At 32.9% G+C, this 8,592-nt stretch overlaps 1 long non-coding RNA gene across 1 annotated transcript in view; it reads right to left on the bottom strand.

Annotated features, from left to right (window-relative positions):
* LOC108966728 overlaps positions 1–8,117 on the bottom strand; it is a 51,443-nt gene extending 43,326 nt beyond the window's left edge. Inside the window, exon 1 of the long non-coding RNA XR_001993202.1 lies at positions 7,533–8,117. This is a non-coding gene — a long non-coding RNA (uncharacterized LOC108966728). The remainder of the gene's footprint in view (positions 1–7,532) is intronic.
* Between the last annotated feature and the right edge of the window lie 475 nt (positions 8,118–8,592).

An 8,592-nucleotide genomic window follows, 5' to 3' on the forward strand; every position in this document is an offset into this window, starting at 1 on the left:
AATAAGCAATTGGCGCCATATAAACCACATTTCGACCAAAATTGATGCTAACCTTTGATTTATAGGAGAATCGCCGCCAAAAGCGGAAATTACAACAAATAATAATTATTAATATTATTATTATTTTTTTTTCAATTTGTTCTCCCTGCTTGCTATCACAATTAATTAAATTTTTACATATATATAAGCATTATGCCACACGTACTTCTATTTGTCTTTAAGTAAACACATGTTTGCACAGCCTCTATTTAATGAGCGCAAGTGTCAAGCGGAAGTGCAGCTCGTGCTCATTGGCGGCATATTTGCTGTTTCCGCTTGACTGCAAGATCAAAGGAAATTCTGCTATTTTTCAGGTTCTGGTGAAGATTTTCTTTCGAAGCCGCCGTCTGTGTTTAGGCGGCATGAATTTACTTTTTTTAATTCCTTTTTTTTAGTTTTCTTCAAAATTTTTTTATTCAAATTTTTTATATATTTGTTATTTAATCAGTCAACCTTCCCAAGGTAATTATAGCCAATGATGTATTACAAAATCGACTGCGATTGCTTTAATATTTGAAGCATAGAAGTTTCAAATGTTTCTGCTGCTAATGCGATTTGATGATTTGACAGAAATGTTTTAGCAAGCATGTGAAAAACCAAAAGGTTGGAAAATACTAAACAAGTTAAGAATAAAAACCGTCAATGCGTGGCTGAGGTTAAATAAGAGTAGTCTGAGAAAATTAAATTAATATGTCGGGTAAGCACAAATCGAAGAAGCTAGAAAAGGTTGAAATTTCAGAAAACATTCATATCAAAATGAGAATCTGCCTTGTAATTTTTTTTTTTTTTTTTTTTTTTTTTTTTTTTTTTTTTTTGAAAATGAATTCCTAAAAACGACTTATTTTATAAAAAAAAAAAAAAGAGTATATCATAATATTCCATTTTTTTAGCAATTCTGAAATAGTCCCCACTTCATTAAAAGAAGAGAAAAAAGAAATTTGGAACGAAGTATTAAGCATTACTATTCAACTTCACTCTATATGTAGGCAACTATTTATTTTACAGCAGTCTAGTGGTGCCTATAATTAGGCGAGGTGACAGGTATATTCAAAACTTCAAGTGAGTGCTCTTTGAGCGTTTGACTTCTGAAAATTCTCAGATATGAGTTTTGAGGCTAGGAAGAGACAGCAAAGGCTCAAAAGACAGTAGAATGAACACCTATCAGTAAAAGATGGGGTATTGTTTATTGTTTCTCAACAGCTTTCAAGGTAGCCCTCGTCTTTTTTTTAATGTTTTTGCTAAAAATAAGTATCGGCGTATATTAAAATCCAGTCAAGTAAAATTGGCTCCATATATGTAAATAAAAACAATTAAATTATAAGTAAATAACTTCGGCTTATTTTCTCAATCGATCAGTAATGGGAGAGACTGGAGGTAATCGGTACCTTTTCTGCTTAAATACCTTTATATCGATAACTTGGGAAGCTTCCCAGCACTTCTAAACTGAAAGGGCTGTCGGGTTGCTGAAAAGTATTAAGAATTATATCGGTGGTTCTCGGAAGAGAATATGGATATACTTTTGACTTATAACTAATAATTTAATTTTGATCTAAAAAATATCAAAATAGTACTTTTATTCTGACCTTTTTCTTTATGCAAACGTAAACATCTTTTTATGATTTTTTTTTCCTGACAACGTGAAATCGCTCTAGATTTTTTTTTTTTACGAATTTACTTTCTTTTAAAGAATAAGTTCCAATCTTCGTTGGACTAGTTAAGAGCCGCCGGCAAAATAACTGCGAAAATATCAATTAAAATTTGTAGAAAATTGTGGTATGGCAGTTGAACCTACATAATTTTCTTGTGAAAAAACAGATTTGTATGAGAAATGTAAAGTCTCCGAAAACATACAATTCGTTTATGTTATATAGCCGAATACATTCCCACCTTACTCAAAATTAATCTCATTAGATGATTTGCTAGTTCACAGCATTTATGGTATGTTGTTGCATTACTTTTAAAAGCGTTTAGAAAGGGCAAGAGAACAAAGCAACAAATTGAAACTTTATTTAAAAAAGTACTTAAGTTTTCTGCTTATAGAGACTTGAAAAATAACGGAACTATAGCATTATAAATTAGATTATGAGATAACCATTCGTTTGTTATCTACTTGTATACATATATGAAGTCGATATTAGCAAAGTAGAAAATTTAAAATTTCGGTATTCCGTTTATTTTGTACTACCACGATTAATAAAATGAACAATAAAATAGCCTTTATTAAATTTGTATGATATGATATTTCACATATTAAATTTAAAGCTAATATACGGAATCCCGTTTATTTTCCGCAAACCCGATTTTTCGGGACTAAAATAATTAAATAATACATACAGTAAACACTAAAATAGCATTAACTGAATTTAATTTTAAATTTCGGGATCCCGATTTTTTCGGGAATGAAAAAATTGGCAATTATTATTAACATTGAAATGTCATTTAATTTCGATTTTAGCAAATTTGATTTTAATTTTCAGGATCCCGTTTATTTAAGGTATCTCGATTTTTTCGAACAAAAAAATCTAAAGTACAGTTAACACTAAAAAGGTATTTATTAAACTTACTTTTTAATTTCGGGTTCCTGTTTATTTTTCGAAATGCCGATTTTTTCGAAATTTTAAAATTAATGTTAACACTAAGATTTTGGGATTCGAAATTAATTTTTTTTCGGGACAGAAAAAATTGAGAATTATTGTTAAGATTTAAATACAACTTAATTTCGATTTTTTTACAAAATTTATTTTCCTTTTCGGTATCCTGTTTGTTTTTCGGTATCTCTTTCCCTATACATTAAAACATCATTCAATTTCTATTTTTATTTTTCAAATTTAATTTATTATTATTAGCATCCCGCTAATTTTTTTGGTATCCTGATTTTTCAATACGAAAAAATTAATATGAATGTTAAAATTTCATATAAAAACATTAAAAATTATTGTTAACATTGAAGCACCATTGAATTAAATTTTTTTTTAACTTCGTTTTCATTATCCCGTTTCGTTTTTCAAATCCCGATTTTTTTCGGAACTAAAAAATTAAAGTTAATACTAACACTAAAATACCATTTCATAAAATTCAATTTTTAATTTCGGGATCCCGAAAGTTTCCGAATCCCGAATTTTTACGGGACTAAAAAATTAAAGTTAATACTAACACTAAAATACCATTTCATAAAATTCAATTTTAAATTTCGATCCCGAAAGTTTCCGAATCCCGGATTTTTACGGGACTAAAAACAAAAACCAAAAAATTATTATTAACACTAAAACACCACTTATTAAATGACATTAAACTGTTAAACTCATCAGCTATTCATACTGCTTTGGCGCATGCGCATTGTTCACAAGTGCTATTTGCTCAATTTTTTCCACAATTCTACACAATACGCCTACATATGCGCTCATGCACTTGAAATATCAAAACAAAAGCCTAAAACTATAATTGATTTTACAAAAAGTTGTCACACAATACTTATTTTCTTAAAGCATTGTCGCAATGGTTACACAATTTCTCGTAATGCTTTATTTATTGACTTTGTTTTATATAAAAACTGAAAACTCTTGTATTTTTTTATTTCTTTTATTTGTGTATGCATGTTTATTTGAGTTTGAAACCTAACTGACTTGCCGGCCATCCCTTTGCAACAAAGGCCGTACGCACGCTGGATAGCAACCGCTATTTGATCAATGATTACGACTTTTATGTCATTTTTGCCGCCAGCGTAGAAAAACGGACCACGGAGTGTTTCTTGTATTTTTTGTTAACTATTTGTTTTCCATAAAAAATTTCCTCCAGCACATATTTATTTATTTATCGACTGTGTATGACCTGCATTTTCATATAACCAACGTATATGGCTGTGGTTGTTGCTGCTGCCGCTGGTGTGTTGCATGTGGCACGCATGCGCGCTTAATCATATTTTTATGACCGTCGATTGGCTGTTAAGCAAATAAAAAAGTGCACAACAACAACGGCAGCAACGCCTCACTTCCACACATTTTGTGGCCAGCTGTTGGCTGGGGACCCAAAAAACCCGCACTCATATCCGGAATGCCACAACAGCATTCATGTGTGTGTGTGTGTGTGCAGCGCTCGTTAACGGCATGCCTGCTTTGGTTGCCGCTTAGATAGTTGCTCGCCTTTAAATTACCTGACGGTCGGTCATAGTCTGGTCACCTTGGCTTTGTTAGGCGTTTGGCGGTGTTTTCTTAAGATTTTTTTCTTCAGTTTTTTTCCTTCCATATTTTCTTCGTCGTTTCTGTTTTTGGTTTTGTTTACATCTGTTTGCTTTTGTTGTTATTGTGCTGGCTTGTAGGTTTGTGCAATGACATTTTAATTGCTTTATTATGTGTGTCTGTATGTATGTATCTGCTTCTTCTATGACTTTCATAATCGTCACTCATTGCTTGTTGATTTTGTGAGCTGTTGAAAGTAGCACTTTCAAGTGCCACTCAGCAATTGTTTTCGCACTTTTTTCTGGAGATTTGCTATAAGCAATGCTGCACCAAAACAATCCCTTTATTTCCTGCGTGTAAAATTTGTTATTGTTTCTTATTTATTGCCTCATTTGGCGCTCATTTTATACTCATTGAGTAACAATTTTACGATTTTTGTTCACTTAATTGCTTTTCTCCAACAGATCTTTTGTTACTGACCAATATTGCATAATGCCGAATTCCAGGCAACATGCGTCACATGGACCAAAATACCGAAAAATCAAAACAAAAGCAAAAAACGGCAAGAAACAAAAACAAAGGAGAAGTGTTTGTAACAGTGTCGAATTTCTGTATCCAAAAATAAAAACCAAAACTAACCAAGCAAACAAAAAACACGAAGAAGTATGTAGCAAAAATCTCGAAGAAATCCAAACGAAAACAAAAGACGAAGAAGCAAAAATCTCGTAGAAATACAAAAGTCGTAAGTAACCGAAAATTTTATTTTAATTACCACCTCTACACGCTTCCATATACATTTAGGTTCATATTTGCTTCACCTTTACAAATATTTGCCCAAGCCGGGTTCACACATCGATAACTACTTCAAACTGCCTGAAGTGTTCAATATTTAATGTGTAAATTTGTTTTGGTGTGTCTGCGTCTTAGCAATTATTACATAATATTATTTAAAAATATCCCTATTACAGATCCAACTCAAAGAAAGGTCTGCGAAATATAACAAAAGGGTTGTTTGTACTACTTTTCCACACGCACATTAAGCAGGTGAGATCAGTGCGATCCTTTTAAGATCGCTGATCCTCTACTAAAACGCCTTACTCAATTTAGAGGCATTATAACAAGTATACTAAAGACAACGCACAAAATAAGATAAACACAATCCTTTTATGATCGCCGATCCTTTACTAAAAGACCTTACTCAAATGAATACGATTCTTTAAAGATCGCTTTCCCTTAACTAAAACACTTTACTCAATTGAAAGACATAATCACTGGTATACTAAAGACAATGGTTTTAAGTGGATGTTTTGCACTGAAACAATAAGCAAGCGCTTGATTTGTCAGCAACAAGATCACTGATCATTAGCACTTGTTTTCTCAATTGTAATTTCTAAATTTTGTTCCTAAAGTGAAGTGGTTGCATTTTAAAATACTTAATAACATTAGTGAGCCCAGCCTTGAAATCTGAAACCCACATTAATGCAGCAATATCAGCAATAACGCGTAAGAGATCAGCGTTCATTATTCCTAAATAATTACTTACTGAAAGGCCATAAGCTTTAAGCACTTAAGAAGTTACAAACATTTCATTTAAATTACCACATATTATATTAATGTCAGCAAATTACTTGAACAGAAAACGAAAATCAAAATCCCTCTATTAGTTATCAAGTGATTTTCTGATTTATTCTATGCTTAGAATATTAAAAAGAAAAGTTTATAAAAGTTATACTTATCTAAGCATTATTTCATTTTCGTCATTTCAATAACACATCGCATAATTAACACAGGAAGATCGCGTATGGACTCAAAATATAACATGATCAGCAAACAAGAGACTAAGCGCGATCTCAGGTATGCAACATGTGCCCTTTTTATTGTTAATTCACTCAAAATCTAAAGTAAGTTTAAACTTTTATATTGTTTCTGACAAGTTTTCTATATTTTACAGCAAGAAATAGTCTAAGAAGAAGCTTAATAGAGCAAACTGATCATGAAAGCAGCTTACCAAAAATCAAATAACATTTAAGAGCAATTTTAATATCCAGATATCAATTAATTAGTCAACTATTATTTCTAATATCTATAATAACTCTATATTATTTCTAGTGAACGCAAAAAAATCAATCACCACTTTAACTCATGAAACGATAAGCGATCGCGAGGTCAAGATCACTCTAAAATATGATTACAATAACTTTTTGCGCACAATAATTAGTATTTTAGCAGTTGTCGGTCACTCAATAAGATAACGATTATTATTCGTCACACGAACATCGATCGCGCGGTCAAGATCATTCTAGAAAATGTTTCAGATAATCTTTGGTGCCCATAGTTTGTCTTCTAGCAGTTTTCGCGAAATATCATAACAAGTTTATATTTAATAAAATAACATTACTCACGGTAGATCAGTATGATATTCTTTTCAGTTTTCAGTATGATATTTGAGCAGAGAAAAAATCGTTTAGAAAGATTACACTATATATGAAAATATCTAAAAAATATCAGTCAACAAGTGAAGTAAATATAGATCCTTAAAATATTTCGTTAAATAGATATGATTATGATCTTCATTTTAGTAGTTGACACGATCAGTCTCCCGAAAATCGTGATCAAGTTTTATATAAAGTTACTGAACACCTATTGATCTTTGCTACAATAATGCCAGCACACTTTTTCAAAATCTCAACCCTTCCAGACTTTTCGAAATAGCATATGAACACAAAGTGTTTCATATATTAATTTTTTCAATTAACATAAAACAGCGCCTTGTGACCGCCAATCTGTTTAAACAATTGTCGAATAATAGCGTTTGTACAGTCTTATACCGTATTATATAGAAATAAGTTAAACAAACTGCTAACCAGCTTTAAACAATTCAATTCTTCAATTTCAATTCTTTATTTGAAGACTCCTGTTTATTCTGCGATCGCTGATCGTTACGCCATGATTTAACTGTTTGCTTCATGGTACCATATTTACGTTTTTCTTTGTAGTTATCACGCAGGGTTTGTCGAGGAGACTGTGTTTGCAAGCAGAGGATTTGTTTGCTGTCTGCATTCTTGGCGAGCGCAGACAATAGAAATTGCAAACACGATCGTATACTGATCGTCGATGTGAAATTTTTGGTTTATGGGAAAATATGCTGCGATGTTATTATATATACGACTGTTGTGCTAACGATCACGTAATTAGTTTGGTAGCTGAAGCATAACAGTTATCTTATATTACTAGCTCAAACTGTTGCGATCAGTGATCATTAGATTTTACGATCACAAAAAATTATATGTAATAAATAATAATTGTTCTAAAACTTACGATCTCGCATTTTGTCGTGCTGCTGTTGTCAATAAGACTATATTTGCTGGTGAGTATTGTTTGACACGAACTCTGATCAATAATAAATTGAACTCTCTTCACTTTATAAGCACTTCAAATTTCGAAAAAAGTCAAGTAGATCTCAACTGAATTCGCAATTTGTGGACTAAAACCAAATTTAGAAACTGCAGTCTAGTGAGAACGCAAGATCTGCACTGTTCTTCAATGTTTGATGCACTTGATTTGTATTTTCAAACAGTCCACTTTAAACTTCGTTTGCCGAGTACACAAAAGAAGCAAAAGCGCTTAATTTTTTATAAATTTTTTGGAGTAATCTTTATTTACACGCACATAACGCTCTTTAGCACCGCAACATATTTCAACAGTCCACTACACTTGAGTTCAATTCATACACTTTGCATTTTTAAAATGTAACTGTTCAATTTTCAGAATCAAGACTGTCTACCTGTCACTCACTTTGTGCACCGCTAACACGCCGAAAGTGCAACGTACGAACAAATGCATGCAACGAAATTATTTTTAGCTTGAGTTGCCGGTGAAATGCCGCATGCCACACGTGTCCAAGTGGAAATGCAACAAGGGAATGATGCAGCACCGGTATAAGCAGCACGGAGTTAGTTGGCTGATCGCTATGGCAGGGCTGATGGTGGCGGTAAAGCATTTGCGGCAAGCAAAATAAACCGTGCAACGCGAGCGAGGCAACATTGTCTGCTGCCGTCTTCGATCACTGTCGAACCGGCAGACAAGCAGGCAAGCGGAAGCGCTGTTACACGCACACACATACATATGTGTAGCGCTGCGTCCAAGTATCAGAAACTGATCTGGTTTGATTAGTGAATGTTGTTGAGCGAAAGTGAAGTTGAAGTTTACCGGCAGGTGAGAGAGAAAGAGAGAGTGATCGATGAGAGCGCAATGCCGGCGAAAGGTAGCGTATTGAGCGCTCAAGGTGTGTGGTGAATATTAATAGTAAAGTGTGGTGAATATTAGCAGTAAAGTGCGGTAAAAGCAGCATGTTGCCGCAACATGTTGCTTGGTGTAG

This window comes from Bactrocera latifrons, unplaced genomic scaffold (assembly GCF_001853355.1).
Source record: "Bactrocera latifrons isolate USDA-ARS-PBARC rearing strain unplaced genomic scaffold, ASM185335v1 scaffold_17, whole genome shotgun sequence".
Lineage (NCBI taxonomy): Eukaryota > Metazoa > Arthropoda > Insecta > Diptera > Tephritidae > Bactrocera > Bactrocera latifrons.